We start from the raw sequence: 26545 nt of genomic DNA, 5'->3' as shown, positions 1-26545 counted from the left end.
TAGGGGTCGCTATGGGGAACGGAATACCCACACCACCATGCTGAGGGGAGTGCAAGCCAAGCACAAAAGTCGAGCACTAAGTACCAACTCTACCCGGCTAAGGGAGTTGCCCCTGGGACGGTTCGACGGCTGTCAGTGACATTATCCCCTTCGGCCAAAACCTGAGCTGCATACCCCAGAACTTACCTGTTAGGGGCCGGGCCTCCTGGACCCAGGGTGGAGCTCAAAGGCTTGGAATCAGAAGCAGAGATTCCTTTAAGGGGATATGACCAAGCGCCTAGGATAGTAACTAGGTCTTGGCCTGTCACCCAGGGGCTACTGCTTGCTCTGCATGAGTTCGCTGAAGGAATTGTCTCAACAGAACCTTGGTAGCAACACCCTGTTCAAGTCAGTATCACTGGGGATACATAGGTAGAGTGGGGCCCAAGGTGAAAACCGGGACTTGACCGACTCAAAGAAAGGGCACGAAGCCGCAACGCGTAACCCATACCATACAGGATTCTAGAAACATCGCAAAGCACTTGGTGTGCGATCTTACCACAACGTGGCTTTCAGAAAGTGCACAGAGACTAGCTGAGGCTGCTGATGACAGAGCTCTGGAGAGCGGAGAACTCAACTCTCAGCATGAGAGGGATCTCAGACGCTCAGAAGGGAGCAGCATGCTCATAGGTGACCCTCAATAGTGAGGGGATCAACGCCAGCTCGACCAGCAAGGAGAGCATAGGGCTGAATGACAGAACTCTGGAGAGCGGAGAACCCAACTCTCAGTATGAGAGGGAACTCAGATGCTCGAAGGAGCAGCATGCTCATAGGTGACCCTCTATGGTGAGGGGAGCAATGCTAGATCGACCACTGACTCACAGAACTCTGGGAAGCGGAGAGCTCAGCTCTCAGAATGAGAGGGAACTCTTTTTTTTTTTTTTTTACAAGGGGGGGTTCTATCACAGAGCTCTGAGGAGCGGAGAACTCAGCTCTCAGAAAGAGAGGGAACTCAGACACTCAGAAGGGAGCAGCATTCTCACAGGTGACCCTCTAAGGTGAGGGGAGCAAAGCTAGCTCGACCACTGGCCTAAAAAACCGGTAAGCCCTACAGAGAAGCTGCCACAAAGCTTTTGGCCTATTACTTAAACCCTAACAGGGGAGACGCACACTCTAGGCAAGGGCTCAGGGAGATAGATACTTAAAAACCCTCAGAAGGGGAGAAGTCCCTAAGCTAGCACATAGATATCCTCAGATAGCCATGCACCTTCTCAAACCATAGAAACTGAAGTAAAAAGACCCGCAGGTCCTGGAACTGTAGTGTTGCAAGAGTGGAACACATACTGTAAATACCAGTGAACTGTAGAACTGGATCGTACTCACCCATCCATGGTTCCTGCGCATGAGATCAGTCCCGGAGGCGAAATCCGAAGAGTCGGGTCCAGACCATCAGTAAGGTAGTTTCTATGAAACATAGAACTTAACCAAAACATCATAAGTCCAGTCATAGAGACTGCAATGATTTTAAAGCGCAGGTTTCTATTTTGGTCCCCACCCAACCTCAGTCAGGTGGAATAATACGGTGATTGCAGGGGAATTAGAGAGGGGAAGATAAGGGCAGATGACAGGCCCCCCGAGGGAAGGGAGTAGATGTTAAATTCTTACTCTAGTCCGGACGAGAGCGTTGAGAACGCCTCGTCTGGATCACCTCCCTCAGGTCTTGCCTACCTCTCTTTGACCCGCGCCTCCCTCTAGTCCTACCCGCAGGCGGGGGAGGGGCACGAGTCACGACACTAGCCTTCTGTACCCATCTCTGATGTTGTTCGGGATCAGATCTGGACCTTCTTGGAATGAAGGTTTTGAAGGCCGCTGAGCGTGCCTTCGCCTCCCTAAATTTCTCGACCACCGTCTCGACGGAGGTACCGAAAAGCTCGGAAGGCGAGACTGGAGCATCAAGAAGAAAGCCCTTCTCTTTCTTCCCAACATCTGCCAGATTCACCCACAGATGTCTCTCTGTTACCACCATGGCCGCCATAGACCTGCCCATAGCAGTGGCGGCCTGCTTAGTGGCACGGAGAGCCAAATCCATGGTGCGGTGCAGCTCAGCAACTTCATCAGGTGACAAGCCCTGACCCTTATCCAGGTCCTTCAACAGATCAGCCTGGTATGCCTGAAGCACCGCCATCGTGTGCAACAACCTGCTGCTGCGTATGCCCTGCCATTGAAGCGAGAAGTTTCCTGAAGGGCCTAGATGGCAAGGAGGGAGCCTTGAGAGAGGATGTCTCGCCCACAGAGAGATAGCTGGCCAGCGTCTCTTCCACAGGGGGCATCCCCTCATAGCCGTTTTCACGCATCATACGCAGGGCAGGAGGATTGAGAGGGCTCAGTCTCAACTTCTTCACCCTCAGACATCTCCTGCTCTTCCTGGGCATAACCCAGCAGAGCACTAGCCGCTGGATCAGATGATGTCAGAGAGATCGCATCATCGTCATCCAGCGACTCACTCTCGTTCGCGGCCGACGAGCGCGAGACGTAAAGCCCCCTCTCTAACTCATGAGCCAGCTCCGCCTGCGAGCCCCACGAGCTCATTCTCCTCCGTGCCTCAGCAGCAGTGGGTCTTGAGCCGCGGGAAGCAGATGGCTATCCATCCTTCCTCGAAAAGAGAGACAGACGAGAGCGGAGCTTTCTCATAGAAAAAAGCTCACAGTGCACGCAGATTGCCCCATCGAGGACATCGCGTGTGTGCTCCTCGCCCAAACAAAAAGATGCAAAGATTGTGTGTGTCATCAGGTGTCAAATAACGAGGACACGGATGCACTCATCTCTTAAACGCCTTGCTAGTGCTCGCCATAGTAGAAAATCGTTTCTTACCTGTAGAATACACGCTTCAAACAAAACAGTCAATGAAGACGAAGAAGAGAATGACGTATTTTCCCGGCACCCCTTTATACTGTGGTCGTGCCGGTTGTGTCGTCATAGGCTGTTGCCAGCCAACATGTGGTGTTTTTGTATATATGCTTCAGACACGGGTCACGCTGACGGCGTTCCCCATAGCGACTCCTAGAGGACGCAGTTCGAAGTTCCCTCGAAAGGGAACTGCTTTTAGTATATAAAAATACAAAAATAAATGATTAAACACATCCTGTTTGAATGTATTTATTTTACACATTCTGTAAAAATCAGGTACCTTCTTGCCTCAGGTAAGGCCTCCTCTTTCCCTAGTGATGCAAGATGCAGCACAATTCTCAGTTTTATGCTGTAATAAATATATTAGCATACGTTTCAAACTATTTCCCTTAATACACTGGATGATGCATCATGATCCTGTACATGCTAAACACATCTCTGTTCATCAGTAAATGCTCAGTGATTTTTAAGGCAGCTATCATCTCATTTGTCTGCCCTTCACTCCTTACAAATGATTTATTTCATTACAATAATATTGAATTCCCTTTTTGTAATAAATTACAACTAACAAGGTTGCATGTCAGGTGATAGTAATTAATGATTAAATGCCATATATATTTATTAGTCATGGTAGGTGGTGATAGACACATTGATGTCTGTCATTGTTAACCTTGACAATAAGACAGCATGCAATAAAAAGGAAGTATGTCAAGTGGAACATGTATCCCTTTGTGGTAAGGGCTAAATTATGGCATATTTTACCATATGGCATGATGCAGACAGGAATATTAGTCACTAATATTAGAATATTATTCCTGCCTCTCATTTGTTTATTGAGTTGAGTTTGTTTATGCATAAAGTCTCATTAAAACACACAAGGCTTTACAGATATGAGATTTTTATAAACTCCAGAAAGATTTTTGCATGCAGTTACTATTTCAGTAATGCTGTTCGGGATGTTTAATCTTTTTAGAAGAAACCTAATACTGTATATTAAAGGTAAATAAAGTGGAACTCTTTTGCATACACGGTCTGTCACTTTAATGGATCTGAATGAGTTAGTAAATTGGGAATTTCATACCTGACCACCTAAGACAATTATCATGTTATTCCTTCATAAATAGATCCTGCGGTTATAGGGCTCTGAAATTAATTGCGTAACACAATGACCCAGTAAGCTAAAAGGTGTTCAGCATATAGGTGAGATAGAGAAGGAAAGATAAAGGGAACATGGATCGAGTTTGTCCCCTTGTGATTTTCATAATTAAGGGCACAGTATTTTCTGTGTACAGTCTCCATCGCCGCCAGAGGCAAAACTCCAGAGAAGCATTCAAGCAGAGAGCCGAAGTCCAGTCTATTCTCTAGCGACCTGGCCTATAGTTGAGCAAAAGAATTCCTGTGAAGGTCCAGCCAAAGTCCACCATCTGCAGGGGGACCCTCAGGCCTGTACTAGAGTGCAGTTATAATGGAAAGGAGCAGCACCGATTTGCACGGTGCATGTCCACTGGTACTGCTGCTGCGTGTTCTGCTTATCATTTCTGTCTCTCACTCTCTCCTCTCTGTCTCTCAGTCTTACCACCCACCCATATCACCATCTACAAAGCGCACCAAAACAGAGTTTCCATCATGCACCAAGCCACTTCATCTCGCCCCCTCTTTGATTCATAACTCACTACTAATGAAATTAATGAGTAGTAATTAAACAAATCTACTCTCCAGGGTAAGATCCAGCTTCTTTTAAGCAGCCTTTGATTTATACAGTCGATTTCAATAAAACATGTAGGACTGTGTAAAACAGCATAATATAATATAATATAATATAATATAATATAATATAATATAATATAATATAATATAATATAATATAATATAATATAATATAATATAATATAATATAATCAATATGCTCACCAAGGCTGATTTGTAATATTCAAAATTACAGGTTTATATATATATATATATATATATATATATTTATTTATTTTTTATATAAATTTTCAGCAGCAATTACTCCAGTCCTTAGTGTCACATGATCTTTCAGAAATTATTCTAATATGCTGATTTGCTGCTCAAGAAACAATTCTTATTATTGCTAGTGAACAAAATTGTTTTGTTTTATGTATTGTTTGTTTGTTTGTTTTTTATGGGTTTTTTTTTTTCACCAACCCTACACCTAAACCTACTCCTTACAAGAGACTGTCTGCATTTTTAGATTTAAAAAAAAAAAAAACACCATTTAGTATGTTTTTTAAGCCTTTTGTTTTACAGGGACATAGGCATTGTCCTCATTAACCACCTTCAAATTGTAATATCTCTGTCATACCCATGTTATTATACAAATTTTGTCCCCATAAACCACAAAAACCAGTACACACACACGCACACACACACACACACACACACACACACCATGTTTTGGGGGTATGTTGCTTGCTTCAAGATTGACCTGTGTTTGGGTTTTTGCACTGTAACAGTCAGTGTTTTGCAGTTGTCCTCACCGTTGAGCTGAGATGATGGGGCAAGACACACAAGCTTCTGTTGCTGTGCACGTCCTTAAAAGGCATCAGTTACACTCTGTGTTTATGCTACGTGACAGCCATTCTATAGTTATATTTGTGCAATACCTAAGTTAAACCATAGCCTGAGTGTTTTCTGTATCCTCATCGAAAACAAACGTTGATGCAGAGCCTCTAAAGCTGTGCATTTCTTAGCTCATCTCAGAAATGTTTTATTTTACAAGTATCTGATGGCAGCCTTCTCTGTGCATGTTGAACACGGTGTATTTTCATCCTGAGCTGTCTTGAATATTCTGCTTCTGTCACAGACAGGCCGTGATGGCAAACCAACCCACATCAGCGGCCTCCGCAGTCTCAGAACTCTAAAACTGTTTAAACCAAGAGTAAACAGTAAATTGTAGCACCTCTCTTGGGCTCAAGGATCTCAAACATTCACAAATACCAACTCTTGGAGTTTCACTGTAGGATTATTTTATCATCTATCACAGAGAGAGGTCATTCATTGTGGTTAAGAAAACAAGGGTTTGTGACTCAAAATCAAAAGCTTAGGAAGGGAAAATTAGATATCTATTTATTTATGTTTAATATCTTTTCTCCTGAACAGAAATTAAATTAAATAATGATCAAAAGGACACTTAATTTTTTGCTGCCTTATTTTTTTCTCAAGAAAATCTCCTATAGATCTTAACAATGCCCCACATTTTAATCCCAAAAGCCTGCAATCAAAACTTAAATTTCAGTTTGATTTCAATATTAACTCAAACAGTCCTCATTAAATTCTCCCAAGACCAAATTATCTGAGCCATGTTTTTCAAAGACATCGCACCCAGCTGCTGAATCTACAGCCTCACAGCAAAGTAAGTCATACTTTACGTAAGTTTGAATTGAATGTACTGAGATAAAAGGATGTATACTTCAAAATAATAGGAAAAAAGTCCTTAAGTGCTGCACATAACATAGCATGACCAGTGTACTTCTGTTCACAAATTAATGACTCTCATATGCCAGGTATAAAAAAAAAAAAAAACAACTCAAGAGACAAAGATTGAATCAGTCTGAAAAGGTTATATACACTAACATTCAAAAGAAGAAGTCGCTTTTGCTCGCCAAGGCTGTAAAATTACAGGAAAAACAGTAATTTTCAAAAATAAATATAATGCAATGTAAAAGTCTTTACTGTCAATTTTGATCAATTTAGCATGTCTATGCTGAATAAAAGTAATTTACAGTACATCTGTATCAATACCAGTCAACAATTGTCCAGTTTGTGTCTAATTCACAAGGAATTGCAGGAGAAACATCTAAGATAAATGTTAAACTTAAAACACAAGTCCTCCAATAAGTCTCCTGAGCTTTGAAAGAGCAATTTCTGAGCAATACATTTCCCTCTGTGGTCTTGTATATCGCAGATATGACATGTTCAAAGACATGCCATCAACCTTTGGCAATGTTTTTGTGACTTAGTCACAAACTTAGTCATTTTGCCCTCGATCTGTTGTGTATAGCGCACCAAGGGAATCCGTCCAATCGAATGTTCAGGCATATCTATGCTTAAACAAACAGATGTGAGACAGAACCCGGCAAAAGTGTAAGGATGTGACACACAAAAAAGGGTGTTTGCTTTGTGACTATCCATACTCCAGGGAATAATTGCTGTTGCCACATGACAGAGAAGATGTGTCATTGTGCCCTGTAGTACTCGAGGTATAATCTCTAGGGGTGTATTTGTAATGCTCTGACATCCTCTCTTTGAGTTTCTAAAGTAAGCCTTTATATCCCAGTGAAGGATTTTTGCTGGTGATTTCTGCTTTAAAAAAAAAAAAAAAAAGGGGTTGTTAAGAGAAGTTCTGGCACCCACACTTAGATCTGGCTCTGCATTGGATTTCCAGCAGAAGAACAATCTGAGTATTCGAGCCAGTCTTTATCAGTTCTTCCCTTTTCTTTTTATTGTAGTCGAGCAGGCTTCAGGGTCCAAGTGAATCCCCTGCAGGGGTTTTCCTGCGGTTTAATCTTTGTAAATGGTAAGGGAGGGGTCATCAGTTTAATCTGAGTGAATGTTGGGACCAGTGTGGGGCGGGTCGGGGCTTTGTGTTGGCAGATCGGGTCGCTGTGTTGGCTGCGGGGTCCTCCATTGAAAGTGACCCTCTCCAGCAGATGGACAGGTATCTAACACCTGCTCCTAATGAGCTCATTAGCTAAACTCACCTCTTTAGCGGGAGCCAAGTTGTCGAGATGGTGCCAAGCAGCTCAGAGAAATTATGCGATGGCATTTGGCTGGCACGGGGCATCAGCGAGCCTTTTTTCGCTGACTGTGATAAGAGAAGACTGTGACGGTGTCTTTGTGTCTAATCACCAGTCTGTGAACTTAATCTTGAACGGACAAAGTAGAGAGATATTTAGTATAATACATAATATGTTCCTGAACAGAGCTTAGACTGAACGTTAGCTGATTATCTGGTTAGTGTGTCAGAATCTGCCTCAGGGACTCGAGCAGCAGTTATGTGTTATTTTAATTCAAGTAATTCTCAAGCAACACATCTTTTGTGCGTCATTCAATACAGTACGAAGCCTGGTCAAGTACTAAAGGCAATTCTGATGTTTTCAATGTCCCAATTTGAAAGCAAAGCACCCAACAAAAACATTTCTACAGACATTATTATATTTGTCTGTTCCTGTAGCTCAGACAGCAGACTATGTTAACAATGCCAAGATAAAATGTTCAATGGGCACATACACACTTGTAAAACACATACCTTAAATGAACTGTCGCTTTTGATAAAAATGTTTGCCAAGTGAGTAACTACTTTTTTTTTTATCATTAAAATGCTAGAATGATGTTTATGTTCTGGGTTTTTAAGGAGTCAAAAAGGGTTAATTTATGACTCCTTAAAAACGACCCTGTTGGTGTTTGGGTCACTTTTACCACGAGAGGATTTTTCAAGATCGAATGCAATATTTGATGATAATATAGCATAACGAGAGATGCATAAGCTATTTTTTTGTAGACCAGTCATTTTAGACCGGGAACACAATAAGTGTGACTTTGTTCTATTTTGTATAAAATAAAAGCATTTAAAACCAAACTTCCTGGTAAAACACTAAAGCACGCTAGTGTGATAAACAGTTGAAAAAATTGAATATTGACAAAATTATCCACAAATAATGCTTTCGTAAATCTTTATATGGACCTTAACTACTATGTACTCACATTTAATTTAATCATTTGGTACACTGCACTTATTGTGTACATACATGTTTTTACATTGTACTTATATTTTAAAAATATTTGCATGTAATTACATCTGTAATTACATTTATAGTTACACTGTTGGCCCAACCTATACACCTTAACCTACCCTTAAACCTACACATACCACCAAACTTGTCCCTAACCTTACCCGTATGCCACCTCAATAGCAGCAAAAGTGTTTTGGGTAACACTTTATTTGGTCCCACTTTATATTAGGTGGCCTTAACTACTATGTACTTACATTTAAATTAATCATTTGATACAATGCACTTATTGTGTACATACATGTTTTTACATTGAACATTTTTAAAAATACATATGTGTAATTACATCGGTAATTAATTTATAATTACACTGCTGACCCATCCCTTACAGCTTAACCCACCCTTAAACCTACCCATACTACCAAACCTGTCCCTGAACTTATCCGTATCCCACCTCAATAGCAGTGAAAGTGTTTTGCAATACAATATGACCACAATAAGTACATTGTACTTATTTTTTGATGTAAAATATAAAGTGTGACCATTTATTTTAAGGTGTCCTTGTTACACATTACATGTACTTACTATTATAATAACACTTAATTAAGCATAATTACATACAAGTAACCCTAAGACAAACCCTAATCATATAGTAAATACATGTAGTTCATTAATATTACTCAGTACTTAAATGTATAATTACACTGTGACAACGACACCTTAAAATAAAGTGTAACCATGTTTTGCAATTCAATATGAACACAATAAGTACACTGTACTTATTTTTGAAGAACGTACATAGTTAAGGCCATTTAATTTAAAGTGGGACCAAAGATAGAATTAAATTTTGCTGATAATATAGCATAATAAGAGATTTTCAAGCATTTTTTTAAAAGGCTGGACATTTTTGAAAAGGAATACCAAAGGTGTTATAGGGTTTTCAATACAGCATAAGCACATAAGTCAGATCAGTTAGAAAAGTAAAAACAAACTTAATAAACCACACAATCTGAGGTATCATTCACGTTTACAGCACAAACAGCACGAGGCGAGTTACTTGCCGACAATTACTACTTATATTAACGTGTTTGTTTCAAATTAACCCCAAGTTTAAACAACAGTGATATTTGCCTTTAAGTTTAAAATCAGCATTAAATGACTTAGAACTCATCTGGCTGTTGGACAACATTACTGTCCTGCATATTATTAATGTTAACATATTCATGTTTTTGATTATGACGGCACATACTTTATTAAAAAAAATAAAGATGTGCACAGACAAATAATTTATAATAAACACTGCAGCATTCCATAAACAAGTAAGAATGGTCAATTTCAATTTTACAGTGACTTTGAAAAGAACTTTAGCCTTGTGTACATTTTATCTGCTGTGAAGTTTACAAAATCTGCTCAATAAAGGGAGAGTTCACTCAACAAAGAAAATTCTGTCATCGTTCACTTCCCCTCGTGTCGTTCCAAAAACCTGTATGACTTGCTTTCTTCTGTGGAACATAAAAGATAAAAATTTCTTTGTGTTCCACAGAAGAAAGTCAGTCATACAGATTTGGAATGACATAAAGGTGAATGGTGATAGAATTTTCCTTTTTGAGTGAACTATCTCTTTAAGTTAGCTCATATCCTGTGTTCCCTTGACCACAAACAGATTTGATCAACAGTGTCTCTTTTGTCTAGGATGAACTTTCAGAGCAATTTGGCTGTTTTTAGGACGCTGGAATAATGCATAGTCAGCAGCCTAATTTGCCTTGATCCATAATGTTATACAAATGAGTTCCATGCGTAAGCTAAGAGCCAGCATGTTCATTCTAATGAACATGTACAGACATCACCAATGAGGACTTTCATGTTTGTTTTGTGTATCTGATTAATTATTCATTAACATCAGAGGTGAATGGAAACCTAAAATTGTGGAAATTGAATAAAAGGGAAGGCGTAGTGGTGTAAATTTAGGCAACTGAATGACTCAGCTACACTTTGGTTGATAGAGTCATGAAAACCAAACTTCAAAAGTCCAGTGTTGTCATACAGTAATTACTGCTCTTTGCCTTTGTAGGGCAGTCTGATTAGGGAGGTCATTTGTTAAGCAGCCAGATATCTTTCATATTTATCATTCATATTATTCTCTTTATAGTCTCAAGTGTGTTGCACAGAAGGACAGAAGATCTATGGGAAATCTGTTTGTGTTCGGCTGACTGATGAGTTATACGTTTCCTGCTGCTGTCTCATTAAATGAGTGTTGCCCAACTGCGTTTGACACTTCTCTGACTAATTTCCGCACTTCGAAACATTCTCGAGCTAGAGCTGTCCAATCTGCAGCAACACCAGGCCTGTAACAAGAACTGATGTGCTGTACTGTGAGAGAATTATCACAGAAACCTGCACGCCCTGAATGTCATTATCAAATTGGATCCACTTCCTCGTTCCCCGACAGAACGGAATGAGAATGTCAGAATTCGCCATGCGCTTCCAGCGCGTCAGCAGACTTTGGATTACCGAGGGCTTTCTCAGGCATATGCTGGTTCTGGAAGGGTCTCCAATCTCTAGTGTTGGGCTGCCAGCGGGCTGAATAGACCGTCCCATTTCATTCGCAGGACAAAAGGCATAGTGCATACCTGAAGAGAAGCATCCAAGCCTCATAGCAACAGAGGTTCCAAAGGCCTGAGTCTGTCTCATCACCCACCTGCCCATGCCAGACAGGGTCATGGCTATTTAAGCAGGGTGAGATTGGTGACTCTTGGCGGATATGCCTGGTTAACACAATGTACTGTGCTCTGCTCCTGCCAGGGCAAAAGCAGATTGGGAAATAGAGCAAACAAAGCACATCTTTTTTTACAAACATGTCAAAATTGACCATCTCAGAATAATTCATTCCGGTGCAGCAAGGAAAGGTTGCCAGGGTGCCAACATAGAGTAGAGACAATGGGCGAATATAGGTTTGTTTTACAGTACAGTCAGACTGCAGATAACAAGGAAAAATGTCTGCCAAGATACTGCCTTCCAGACTTCACCCTGTGCATATGTAGTCTTACAATTAACCTTACCCTTTACCCTTACAGATGGTATAATGTATAATGCTGTATATATGCATCAAATATTTACAGACAAATAAAAAAATTTGCTAGGCTTGCACTGTATTCAATACAAGGGGGCAATACCAGTGTGGAATTTTATATCAGATGCTACACTGATATAACAAATGTGATATCACAGCAAGTACAGGTGCATCTCAATAAATTAGAATGTCATGGAAAAGTTTATTTATTTCAGTAATTCAACTCAAATTGTGAAACTCGTGTATTAAATAAATTCAATGCACACAGACTGCAGTAGTTTAAGTCTTTGGTTCTTTTAATTGTGATGATTTTGGCTCACATTTAACAAAAAACCACCAATTTACTATCTCAACAAATTAGAATATGGCGACATGCCAATCAGCTAATCAACTCAAAACACCTGCAAAGGTTTCCTGAGCCTTCAAAATGGTCTCTCAGTTTGGTTCACTAGGCTACACAATCATGGGGAAGACTGCTGATCTGACAGTTGTCCAGAAGACAATCATTGACACCCTTCACAAGGAGGGTAAGCCACAAACATTCATTGCCAAAGAAGCTGGCTGTTCACAGAGTGCTGTATCCAAGCATGTTAACAGAAAGTTGAGTGAAAGGAAAAAAGTGTGGAAGAAAAAGATGCACAACCAACCGAGAGAACCGCAGCCTTATGAGGATTGTCAAGCAAAATCTATTTAAGGATTTGTGTGAACTTCACAAGGAATGGACTGAGGTTGGGGTCAAGGCATCAAGAGCCACCACACACAGACGTGTCAAGGAATTTGGCTACAGTTGTCGTATTCCTCTTGTTAAGCCACTCCTGAACCACAGACAACATCAGAGGTGTCTTACCTGGGCTAAGGAGAAGAAGAACTGAAGTACATATACAGTAAATGAACATACTTTCCAGAAGGCCAACAATTCACTAAAAATGTTTTTTTTTATTGGTCTTATGAAGTATTCTAATTTGTTGAGATAGTGAATTGGTTTTTGTTAAATGTGAGCCAAAATCATCACAATTAAAAGAACCTGAGACTTAAACTACTTCAGTCTGTGTGCATTGAATTTATTTAATACACAAGTTTCACAATTTGAGTTGAATTACTGAAATAAATGAACTTTTCCACGACATTCTAATTTATTGAGATGCACCTGTATATGCTAAGCAATCTGTGTCAAACAGATATGTTAAACATAGCGTAAATAAAATATAAAAATAAAGTTGTCTTCATGATTAATTCATGAGATAGAGACAGTGAAAGAGAGAGAGGCTAGTTGTCAAACATTTTCCTTCAGTGAACTTCTCTCAAAGCAGGTTTATTAAACATCATATTGTCTTTGCTACAATGAAAGTGTTGTCACAGTGCAATCAGCCATTAAATTCATAAAACCCTAAATGTCAAAACTAACATACAATGCTATCATTGTTTTGGCCAAATGCTACTACAATTAACTGTATAAAATTACAACATTTAAAATGCATGACATCCTGCTTGACCTGGCATTTATGAAAAATACCAGTTTCAACCTTTTGGTTAAAATCTGACTTCATTATGTAGATGACTCTTGCATGAATATATTCTTGTGTGGTTTTGTTGCATTTATTTGTTTACCCAACAGCTACTGAAAAAAACATTGATGATACTGGAGTGTGGAAGAGAAAATTCAATCAATATATTTTAATTTAAAACACTTTTGAGCTATATTTGAAATCAACATGCAAACAGTCTTTTGTGTAACTCGAATTTTGACTCAAAACGTTACTTTTATTACTTGAGACATGACAGCTTCCTTGTGTGACAAGCAGACCACCTGTATATTGTAAGTTTATTCAGAATCTATGTACAGGTGCATCTCAATTAATTAGAATGTCGTGAAAAAGTTCATTTTTTCTTGTAACTTATTTCAAAAAGTGAAACTTTCATATATTTTAGTAAAACATTTCAAAAGGTTTTTTTTTTTTTTTTTTTTTAATTTTGATGATTAGAGCTTACAGCTCATGAAAGTCAAAAATCAGTATCTCAAAATTTTAGAATATTTACATTTGAGTTTCAATAAATGACCATCCATACAGTATAAATTCTGGGTATCTCTTGTTCTTTGAAACCACAATAATGGGGAAGACTGCTGACTTGGCAATGATCCAGAAGACGAACATTGACACCCTCCACAAAGAGGGTAAGTCACAGAAGGTCATTACTGAAAGGTATGGCTGTTTACAGAGTGCTGTATCAAAGCATATTAAATGCAAAGTTGACTGGAAGGAAGAATTTGGGTAGGAAAAGGTGCACAAGCAACAGGGATGACCGCAAGCTTGAGAATACAGTCAAGCAAAGCTGATTCAAACACTTGTGAGAGCTTCACAAGGAGTAGACTGAAGCTGGAGTCAGTGCATCAAGAGTCACCATGTTCAGACGTCTTCAGGAAAAGGGCTACGAAGCCACGTCTGAAGCAGAGACAACGTCAGAAGCATCTTACCTGGGCTGTGGAGAAAAAGAACTGGACTCATGCTCAGTGGTCCAAAGTCCTCTTTTCAGATGAAAGTAAATTTTGCATTTCATTTGGAAATCAAGGTCCCAGAGTCAGGAGGAAGAGTGGAGAGGTGCAGAATCCATGTTACTTGAAGTCCAGTGTGAAGTTTCCACAGTCAGTGAAGATTTGGGCTGCCATGTCATCTGCTGGTGTTGGTCCACTGTGTTTTGTGAAGTCCACAGTCAATGCAGCCATCTACCAGGAGATTTTAGAGCACTTCATGCTTCCTTCTGCTGACAAGCTTTATGGAGATGCTGATTTCATTTTCCAGCAGGATTTGGCACCTGCCCACACTGCCAAAAGCACCAAAAGTTGGTTAAATGACCATGGTGTTGGTGTGCTTGATTGGCCGGCAAACTCCCCAGACCTGAACCCCATAGATAATCTATGGGGTATTGTCAAGAGGAAGATGAGAGACACCAGACCCAACAAAGCAGATGACCTGAAGGCCACTGTCAAAGAAACCTGGGCTTCCATACCACCTCAGCAGTGCCACAAACTGATCACCTCCATGCCACACCTAATTAAGGCAGTAATTAAAGCAAAAGGAGCCCCTACGAAGTATTGAGTACATGTACAGTAAATGAACATACTTTCCAGAAGGCCAATAATTCACTAAAAATGTTTTTTTTTTATTGGTCTTATGAAGTATTCTAATTCGTTGAGATAGTGAATTGGTGGGTTTTTGTTAAAATGTGAGCCTAAATCATCACAATTAAAAGAACCAAAGACTTAAACTACTTCAGTCTGTGTGCATTTAATTTATTTAATACACGAGTTTCACAGTTTGAGTTGAATTACTGAATAAATGAACTTTTCCACGGCATTCTAATTTATTGAGATGCACCTGTACTTGCTGTGATATCACATTTGTTATATCAGTGTAGCATCTGATATAAAATTCCACACTGGTATTGCCCCCTTGTATTGAATACAGTGCAAGCCTAGTCAATTTTTTTATTTGTCTGTAAATATTTGATGCATATATACAGCATTATACATTATACCATCTGTAAGGGTAAATGGTATGTGTATTTGTCATAGCCTTGGGTTTGAAATTCTGTATTCACATTTTATAACATGCCATCTTTCAAACAGAAGCCGAAACGCCAATCAATATTGGGTGGTTTTAGCTCAAGATCTCATTTTGTAATGACTTACTTTTATTGACTAAACGTAATTATGGTCTGGTGGTCTGAAGTAGATTCAGAACGTAGCAGGACTGCATTAGCCAAGGAAGCTGAAAGGTTTGAGCGGAAAGGGGAAAAAAGAGAGCCAGAGAGAAATGGAGTGAAAGAAAAAAAGGAAGTGGGGGAGAAATAGATGGAGTGAGTGAAGGAGCAATGCAGATGGAAAGTTTGTAGACTGAGAGGTGATTTATGGCCCTTGGGAACAAAATCAACAAGTTGAACTTTAATTGTATTCGTTGTGATTGGGGAGAGGGGGGTAGTTAATACCACCTCATGATCGATGGTGCGGGGCAACGGCTTTGGCTGCACACTTTGTCTTTTCAGCTTTGGCACAGATATAAATCCGGCTGATAAAAGCACTTAATTGCTATGAAAGTTCTGTGCTAATGCAAGAAATGAATTCTTGGCTCAGATTTAGAGACAAATTTTTACTGATGAAAATATGGCCATGAATCCAACACTGCATGTTTAAATAAGTGATTAGCATTTCCGTGATAAGCCCTATCTGGCCTTATTTCATCTAATCGGGCGACAAATGAGCCACGTCCTAATAGATTAGAACATTTTTTGAGTAAAAAAAAAATAATGAATGTAGTTGGACAGAATATAAAGTAGCCTACCCTGAACTCAGCAGCATAATGATGTCTATAATTCTGTTCAATTTAGCAACTAAATGTATTGATAAGTGAATATGGTCACATTAGAGTATACCTAATATACTCATAAAATGTTAATTCTATTTTTATTAGAAACAATCATTTCAAGTCTTAAGTTTTAATTTATTATTTTTTTAAATGTCAATGTCAGTGAAAAAGAGGCATTACTAAAGACTTATTGTGGCAGGCTGCCAGTAATATGCAGTGACGTGTGATGGGTAAGAAAGCACAAGAGCGGAGAGGTGATCTTGGCATTGTTCTAAATCAGCACGGATAATTAGTGTAGCTCTTATTTAAGACAGGAATTAGCCCTAATCGCACTCTCTCATTGCATGACATCTCGAACAACAAGCATCTCAATTTACTCAGAGCCTGCAGGTTCATTGACAACTTTAAGGAGTGTAGCTTTTACTTGTATTAATTTTTACCAGTTAATTGTTTTTGGAATGGTGTAGGTTGCTTTTTGTAATGTTCAGTGTGAGACCTTCGGTAATAAGGCAGTTTATAATAATCAGTTTACATTTCCAAACATTCCATTTTGCCATTAATTGTAATAATCCAGTGAGATTTTGATTGCACAAGGAGTCTGACAACAGCCAGTGCTCCACACAGAGATCGATCTCGTCATCATCCAGTCTGTCTGGAATAACATGAAGAAACAGAACAAACTGAGACAGACTAAATCCAGAGACCTAATCGCAAAGCTAGCTGAAAAACTATGTGCAAGTGCACCTAGGGCAAGTGCTGCTTTAAACACAAAGGATGGTCACACCAAATGGTGATTTAATTTAGTTAATAAAAGTTAATTGATAAAGAAAATGTATTTATGACATTATTTTTGACAGCATCCTCATTTTACAGCATTTTTACACATGTGCCTAAAACTTTTAACAGTACAGTAGCTTTGCAGGTATAGGTTTCTTGAAGCATCTTGGTGTCACGAATCCAGTCTATGAACTTCCGTTCACTCACCACCAGAGGTCACCCACTCACCACATGGAATCTCACACTACACAGGCTGTTACACTATACCCTGGACTACATTTCCCATCATCCATTGCACTGATTACACACACACAGCTGAATGCACTGATTACACACACTCAGCTGAATCCCATCAGACACACTTCATAAGTCTTGGACTTCCTCTTTCAGATTGCAGAGTATTGTTTAGCGTATAGCTCTCATCTAGCCATAGCTACACTATGGAGCCAGTCTCCTAGTCCTAGTCCTAGTCCTAGTCCTAGTCCTAGTCCTGTCACCTTGTTGTCTGTTTCCTGATCTTCTGCCTGTGTATCTTGGATTAACCCTTTGCCTGCTGTTTCGGACTCTGTTTACACCTCGCCTGGACTTTTGCTCGTGGATTACCCCTCATGTCAAGCCCTCTGGATATTGTTCGCCGATCATAAACCCACGCTAGCCCTACGATTACTCTTTGTCTTGCCTGTGTTATACCTGTTTGTTATTGTTTGACTCTTGCCTTTTTGTGACCACGTCTTGGAATAAAGCTTGCAAATGGCTCTGCACGTCTCACGTCTCGTTCGTCCCTATGCATGACTCCTTGTGCAAACAAAAATCATTTACAATTAATGGCAAAATGAATGTTTGGAAATGTAAACTGATATTTCCTACTGATACACTACAGCAAAAGATAGAAATAATTTATTTAAAACCATTTTTTTGCTGGTGAAAATACTAGCGTTCTAATAATTTTGGCCGCCATTTGTTGAATCATGACAAAAAAAAAAAAAAAGTCTTGCTACTGTATGTACACAGGCTGAGTTTTAATCATGCACAGACAAAAAAACCTTGGTCTATCCTGACTTGATTCATAAAAATGACCTTTGTTGTGAATTAACGTAATGAAAATGGAAAAGGAGGGTGGGTTTACGTTTGTATATAAAAGGATGGCGTGGCATAAAAGGAGATTTTCATGGTGTCACCTGCCATTATATTCCATTTCAGCTCTGTCTTTATTGCTTTCCTTGATCTGAAGCACAAAATATTGGATATGTAGAAGGGTCTAGCCCTTTTGAACAAGGTCAATTGATTGGCAAGCCATTATTAAGTATTACACTGACAACCAATCACAATTAGCCATGATCAATGGTGATAATCACAATGAAAGATCAAACCCCTGGCCCGTGCAACCAACCCTGACAACAGCACCCTACCTTTGACATACAGAGCTATTTTTGACTCGTTGTCTATTATTCTCTTGCACTGAGTCAGTGTTTCTATGGAGAGAAAGAAATGCGTTTTTAGACGTTCTAGACAGTTTAAAGCACCTACACCTCACCAATCAACAAATCATCTCAGAGAAAGAATGCACAAGAAGCAAAAAAAAAAAAAAAGTGATACTCCTCGCAGTTCAGGATGAATAGATTGCAGCTTGTGACAAGGTGGGACGGGGGCAACCCAAAAGTACACAATCAGAGGTGCGTGTGATTCCCATAGTGCGACCAGATGACAGATTGGGAGAAGTCTGTTACAACCGGCCTTCAAATCACTGTTATGAGCTACTATTATGGAATGTATGAACACTTCTCTGCAGCATTTTCCAATTTTTTTTTTTTTTTTTTTTTTTTAATTACCACCATCTAGTTTTACCAGATGCTAAATGGGGAATAAATGTTGAAATGATGCCTTAAATATTTAAATGAAGCAATTCTTTTCAGAGCAAACATGCACCCTTTGCAAATTAGTATCGTTATAGAGGCTCCAGACTGTGAAACAAATAAAAATGTGCAACAATAATTTGATATCTAGTCACCATTGGTAGCAGTTGGGAAAGTTTTGTATTTGTACTTTTTTGTGCAGTTTTGGCACACAATGCTGTTCATGAACAAATGACTCTTTTGAACTGATTCTTTTCAATGAGTGAGACAAACGACTCACAAAACCACAAATGTTGACTGAATCAGATTGAATCATACTAACTTGGTAATTTGTTACTTAAATTATAAGTTACTGAGTTTGCAAATCATATTCTATAATAAACTAATAATAATAATACATTTTTAAATACATTTATTTCATACTGATTATAGTTCAAAACTATTAACATATTTATATTTCTCAAGACTTACTGATATAAAAAATTATAAAATCAACTTTATTTGGAGTACTACTTGTGCACAATGCATATTTCTTATTATTAAACCTAAAATGTTTTTTAATGCCACTATTGATGAGGATTGTATGATCTTTGAATAATAACGGTCTTTAAATGCAAGATCTTCAAGTGTACCTGAAGTACAGTTCCACTTTAACACAATCATATATACTTCAATATATCTTTAGTTGGACTTCAGCCCTACTTCCACACAATTAAAATGTATTAAGTACAAAATTTGTTGTTCCACCCAACCCAACCTGCAGGATTGTGCCTTAGAAATTGGATTCAGCACAGAATTTGTGTACACATTTGCACCATTACCTGATTTGCATAATTCCCTTAGTGAATTGGGCACAAAAACAACACAGGCAGCGTGTGCAAACAAACGGCACTATCACCGGCCGCAATTCATTCTTAGAGCATTCCCCTTGAGTCTGAACTATGTTATTTAACAATCAGCAAATGAAGTAGTGGGGATTTACTTACAGCAGGGATGAACTGGACTCATTCTGATAGTGGCTAAAACCAGGGACTAGCTTGTAGTCTATGAAATATGCAGGGAATTCACTGCCGATGTAAGATTCATGCATTTAATATGCATAGCTTGGTTTTTTTATGGCAACCACAACACCGCATTAGTCAGTCGCAGATTCACACACACAGAACCTCTGTGTTAAAAATTGAACTTTTCAGGAAGTCAATTACTGTAATGGCAAATAAAAATTACAAGTCAAACTGGGCAATATTTTCCGTGACTCTTCTGCTTTCTCTTTCATTTTTCCTCTTCGTCTAAAGGTTTTGAAAGTGTTTAATGATAAGAGCACCTGCAGGGCCCGCAGTTAATAAAGCACACTCATGCATCGGGGATATAAGTGATATATCCTGCAGAGCAGGAAGCCCCTTTTCTTCACCTTCCCACAAACTCTATTTCTGATACTGGGAAAATTTATACATAAAACCTCCACATCAGGAGAAACCAATTACGCCGGGCCAGATCCCATCCCTCTACACAACAAACTCTTTTATTGATCAGGTAATAATTACCATGGTCACATCATAAAGTACCTGGAACAGATTGGTCGTTCAGGTTATCGATTCTCCCGGGCTCTCCTTCACTTCTCATTGCATGACTGCTGTACAGAGCTTGATGATATGGGCTCTGCTCTGCACTGCACTGTTTTCGGGGTTGCATCGACATGCCTGTATGGGGTTTATTCATTTTATTTCTCCTTTTTTTAAGCCTGTGTCAAAGTGATTTTCACTAAGTATATTCCAGGTCATTTTGTTCTCCAAGTGCACTTTTGGCCTGTACGTTGCATACTCGACCCCTTTCTCTTTCACTCCTGTCATGAATGCCAAAATGCATCTTTATTATTCTCTTAAAGCTAGTTATTTTGACTGTTCCTGGCACTATTTTTGACAGATTCATATCCTCAAAGCAGAACTATTGTTTCTCGGTCTCTTGCTCTTAGTTTTTCCATCTCTCCCGCTCTCTCTTGCTCTTTTCTCTTTCTAACGCTGACCTTTCCTCTTTCAATGGTGTAACTCCAGGGATGCCTGAGAATGCACCAGCTGTGTGGAACGCTTCATTACCCAGCTATCTGCAGGCCCGTGACCCTAACTCCTGCTGCCCACAGCAACTCTCACCACAGCACACCCACCCTGACCCCACCAAACCCCGTGCAAACTCATTTGCCCTGCTCCAATTGAACCTGCCAATCTCTAATTTTTACAAGCATAAAGAGTTCTGTATGGCTGGGTGAGTTTTCAAATAAATCCCAAACTAAGTGACGGCAGACATGCATAATTGAGAATCAAAAACAATGTAGTTTTGCCTCCAATGGAGATGTTGGGTTAAGCAGTTCATTCGCTTTGGGAAAATAAGTCACTTGCACTTGAATAAGACTGCAGGGAAATTACTGTAAAATTAGTATACATTTTTTAAAAAGGGTTTCTTAATGTTATGGGTCACATTAGGTTATAACATTAATTTAATCTAAACTTTAATGCTGCTGTTTCATAGAGTGCAAAATATTATATATTCTTATTTCATTGTGTAGATTCCAGGAAAATATGAAATATATAAACTGTATGAATTTATATATAAGTTTCATTGCAGGTTCTAAGGATACAAATGAGTCTTTGTTAGGTCTCTGCAGGAGGGTGTGATTGCTAATCAGAGCCTATATAGAAATGTGTTATTTCACAAGTATTTGAATACTGCACACGGACAAATCTCACACAAACAGCGAGCAGGGACACAGCGTGACTGGACATGCAGTCATGTTTGTTAAGAAGCCTAAAGAAAGATTCAAGCTCCATAATGATCAAGGATGAGTGATTCTACTGTTGGATGCGGAGTGTGTTAATTGAATTCTGTGAAATAAACATCTTGCAATTAGCACTGTATTAATGTTCATGGATAAACATGCTAATTAAAGTGTTCAGTGTGGAAAACATCATGGGATGGAAAACTTCACACCCAAGCACAACACTGTCTTCCTCTTCCTCCTCCATTTGCCTTATGGAGCATATAATGTTACAAGAGAAGATGTATATGGCATTTGAAATGAAAGAAATTCACACAGAACACTAAACAGTTAATTTGCATTCACAGCATGAACAAAGCATATATTGTTATATTACATGCATGAACACACAACGCATCTATGGGCTCATCTAATATCCTGCTGATGTATTGCGTATAACAATAATGCTTAAATGAGATCTGAATATACTGTACACTGAACAAAATTATAAATGCAACACTTTTGTTTTTGCCCCCATTTTTCCTGAGCTGAACTCAAAGATCTAAGACTTTTTCTATGTACACAAAAGGCCTATTTCTCTCAAATATTGTTCACAAATCTGTCTAAATCTGTGTTAGTGAGCACTTCTCCTTTGCCGAGATACTCCATCCACCTCACAGGTGTGGCATATCAAGATACTGATTAGACAGCATGATTATTGCACAGGTGTGCCTTAGGCTGGTCACAATAAAAGGCCTAAAAAAAGAAAATACATAGCATGTAAATCATCAAGCTACATTGGTCTTGCAATGTAATGTAAATTTTCTATTTTACATTTTAATTTGTGTAAAAATATTCCAACTTTTGGATGTCTAATCAAATAATTGGTTAAGAAGATGTTAACAACTACTGTTGCAATCACTTCCACTTCACTGAAGGTCAAGGTCAACTAAAGTGCACTGCACTGCGGGATATGGTACTGTGTGCTTTATTGTACACAACTGCGGTACATATTTTGGGAAACGTTGTAGATCATCTTGGTATTCTGAGAAAAAATTTGTATACTGCACACGGTATACATATTGCAAAAATAGTACAAATAGAACTGCTGTATGCCATTCTAAACATAGCCATAGAGAGTGAGAGAAATGGAGTCTGAGTGAGAAAAGGATTTAGATTGAAAGACAAAAGATTCACCTTAGCCATCTGCAGTGAACCTGATGGGGCAGGTGTTCAGGTGTCGAACAGAGTCAGGTGGGAACCAGCTGAGACTTTGTTCATATCTGCCAACTTTTGACTGTGTTTTTTGTTGTTGTTGTTGTTGTTTTTGCCCTTCTACTTGCTATTTTGCAGTAATCGGGAAGCTACTTTGAAAGTCTTCCCAAGTTACCCCTAATTTAAAACTGTTCAACTGAACAGAAAAAGTACAAGCTGCTAACAGAAAGTAACTAATACATTGAAGATGCATAAGGGTCCTCCTTTCCATGTATTACATATCACAGCTTCCATCCGGGTTGCCAGATTTTTGCAACAAAACCTGCCCAACTGCTACTCAAAACTAGCCCAATCATGTTTTGATAAGGTTCTCCCGGAAAAAATTGTTCTTGCATTTCAAGGGATAAACGCCACGTTTTTGCGGTCGTTTCAAACTGCAGACATGAAAAACAACCCACGGCAACAGTGTTAAAGTAGGCCAATTCCGCAGGAAAACCTTTGGACTTGGCAACACTGGTTTCCATAAAATTAAGCAGCACATTTTCCACATTAATGATAATAAGAATAAGTGGTTCTCAAGCACCAAATCAGCATGTTAGAATGATTTCAGAAGGAGTCATGGCTTCTGAAAATTCAGCTTTGCATCACATAAATAATTTACATTTTCAAATATATTAAAATGGGATTTTTAATATTACTGTTTATTTTTGATCAAATAAATTCAGCCTTCAGCTTCTTTCAAAAACTTTCTGAGCCCAAATAGCAGTTTTAAACTAAATATGTCACTACATAAAACAGGGCATTCAAGGAATTCCAAGAACATGATTTAAATTAATCAGTTAATCATGTGAATAATTCTAATGAATAATTGTTCATAAAACAAACCATCTGAACAAAATGACTTGAAAAAGTGAATCACACAATTTGTTACTGAAAAAGACGCAATACACTGAAACAGCCACTGAACAATGTAGTTAAGTTATCATTGAAACTTTTAGTTAGTTTTAGTTCCGCAACACTGTTTAGTCATTTGTTCATTCAGGACCGTTGCTAGACGTGAGTGACTTTGGAAGCAGAGTTTCATTTCATTTCAATTTAGGCAATTAAAGGAAAGGTCAGGTGGAGAAACAGATGGTTTGCTTACAGCACCGCACCCAGCCCAAAGACACAAAAATACAGTTGACATTTAGCCACAGTCTCCAGTGAACCCCGTTAAGTGTGTCAGGCAACGAGAGAGAAATTAGACAACTGATAAAAAGCTACACTTGGAAACATGTCTTATACTGTGCCACCGTGTTAGATGTCTATCATGTTCACTCAAGGAGGCAACAGCTAGATTCAAAGTAATCATTTTTCACAGGGTAGGCAGTAATGACTTCGGGTTAACGAGAATACGGTTGGGAGAAAAAGCAACAGATCATGAACAAGCTTTGGGAAAAAAAGCTAAGGGAAGAAAATTTGAAAATTACGATTATGCAAATGGCAAATTTAAATTTCAAATCTAAATGTTAAGGCAGGGTTTCTGCAGTAAGGGCAGCAGGTAATGATGCCACTGGCGGGAGAAAGTGTGAGCCCCGGAGGGGGAGGGGGAACTGGAATTAGAAAAGGCATAAATTTCTCCTCGTTAGGCGATGGATAATTAAAACAAAAGGGAAGCTGCTCGGAGGCAGAGGCAGGACAGAAAGTCTCCCCTGAGGCGGGGAGGACGGAGTGTGTCTTAGCGTAGGCTAGACAGCAAGCAGAATGTTGTCTCCGCAGAGCAGCAGGAAAAAGACATAGAGCTGTTAGTCAGAATGCTGCCTAAGGGCTCACGGCTGTTCTTTCTTCCTCCCTCCTTTCCTCTCTCTCTCCCTCTGTCCTTTCTTTTCTCTATTTCACCTGCTCTTGTTCCCTTTGCCTGTGTGCAGCTTTATATAGCTGGTCCTGATGAGTTAATTTAGCACAGTGAGGAGACGGGATAATTCTTTTCCTGTGAACATATACCTTTGTGTGCTTCGGCATCCAGGGACTCTGAATATGCGGTGGGAGTCGTGCCACCTCCTTTCTCCATGGTAACCCCAGCCTGGTCCAGCCAGCCAGATGAGGACAAAGTCTGTGTGTGGGTCCCTGGCTTTCATCCATTAATTTTAGCACTGCAGTACTCTTTACGTGATGCATATTTTGTGCCTGAACGATCAGATCTGTGTGAAAATATTTGCTAGTCAAGTCACATTTATATAGTGCTTTATATAATACAGATTGTTTCAAAGCCGCTTCACAGCAATAAAGTAAAACATAACAGTATTAACGTTGCAAATTTCTTTGATTATAAAGAATGTTTCATTTTAATTTCAGCCCTGAAAAGACAACAGTGTAATTATTCAACTGAGTTTAGTTCATTGCTGATTTAATTTGGTTTAACTATGTCAATGTTGCAAAGTTCATCAGTAATGTGTAGATAAATTTGGTGTAAAAACAATTTTCACTCAAAAATCACTGGTACATTCCAAACTATACCATATGTAACATACTGTTTTACTCAAATACTCAAGTTAAATTGAAGTAGAAAATCTTTCCCCATTTTATGGTAAAATGTACTCCAAAAATCTGACAATAGTGTCATTACCTAACTCGAGTTTTATAACATTGCAAAGTTCATCAATTATTAAGTTCAGTTCAGCTATCAGTAATGTCATTATCCATCTCAATTCAGTTAAAGTTTTTTGATCTCATCCGACTGCAGTCAACTTATTATTATTATTATTATTTAACATTGCATGAAATAACAATAAAACCAGCTAGTACACTTGTCGCTGTTTTTTAAAGTACATCCTAACATTTCAGAGCGGTTGCCTCAGTGAATTCCAGCTCTGAGATGTGTGGGCTGAGGTAACATAGCCACATGATTTCTAGAGCTTTCACCACACAAACAGAGTCTGTCATATCCCTTCCCTGTTTAGAAGTCGTCGGGAGATGGGTGGCCTCCGGGTTCAACCAAAAATATGGAAACTTGAGCTTTGAGTTACTGTGGCCTGGGCCAGACCAGACCGGATATAAACCTGGTAATGTGTAGACATAACTTGTATTAATGAGAAAAGCCACTGGGAAGACATTTCATTAACCAATTGCCCCTTAATCCAGGAATGACCTTGCCAATCCCTGAGATCAAAGAACCAGCTGCACTCCATATGTCACTCAACACCTTCTGGGCTAATTTAACTAAGACCTAAATGCACACACATTCGAACACACAAACATGTGCATGGCCACTTCATGTCTTCGAGCCAAATACCCCCTTTCAAATCATATGCATTATAAAGTTTTCTGGCATACAGTCAGATAGAGAAAGTATACAGCTGTCTATATAAAATTATTTTAAAGGGAAGGTGCTACTCTGTTCAGAGCAATACAAACTACACAATTAGCTAAAACAGTGCTAGCCTATGGGGAATATCAATAGATGTAGTTAGCTGAAAGACTTTCTTTTTTTTTTTTTTTTTTTTTTTTTGGTTCAGCTACAGTAAAAAAAAAAAAAAACAGCAAGAAAATACAGCTTTTACATGTGGGTTTTAAAGAGAAATCATATCTACATGCAGAATAAGTCAACATAAAACAGGATTTACAAACCATTTTACTTTCATAATGTGATGCATTTCAGAGTGAAAAAGGATATTCAATGGAGAAAAAAAAAAACATGTTAACACTTCAAGGTTCAATTTAGTACATTTTCCATTAGGTATCATGAACTAACTATGTAGAATATTTTACAGGATTCATTAATCTAGCTTAATTTTAATTTATGAATGTACTATTGCTTGTTAACTGGTGCTCATTCATAATACACTTAATCTATACAACTTGAAAAATTTTAAAACATTTGTATGTGTAAATTAACATTAATAAAT

The sequence above is a fragment of the Onychostoma macrolepis genome, chromosome 14 (genome assembly GCF_012432095.1).
Source record: "Onychostoma macrolepis isolate SWU-2019 chromosome 14, ASM1243209v1, whole genome shotgun sequence".
NCBI lineage: Eukaryota > Metazoa > Chordata > Actinopteri > Cypriniformes > Cyprinidae > Onychostoma > Onychostoma macrolepis.
Note: the sequence above shows the minus strand (reverse complement) of the source record.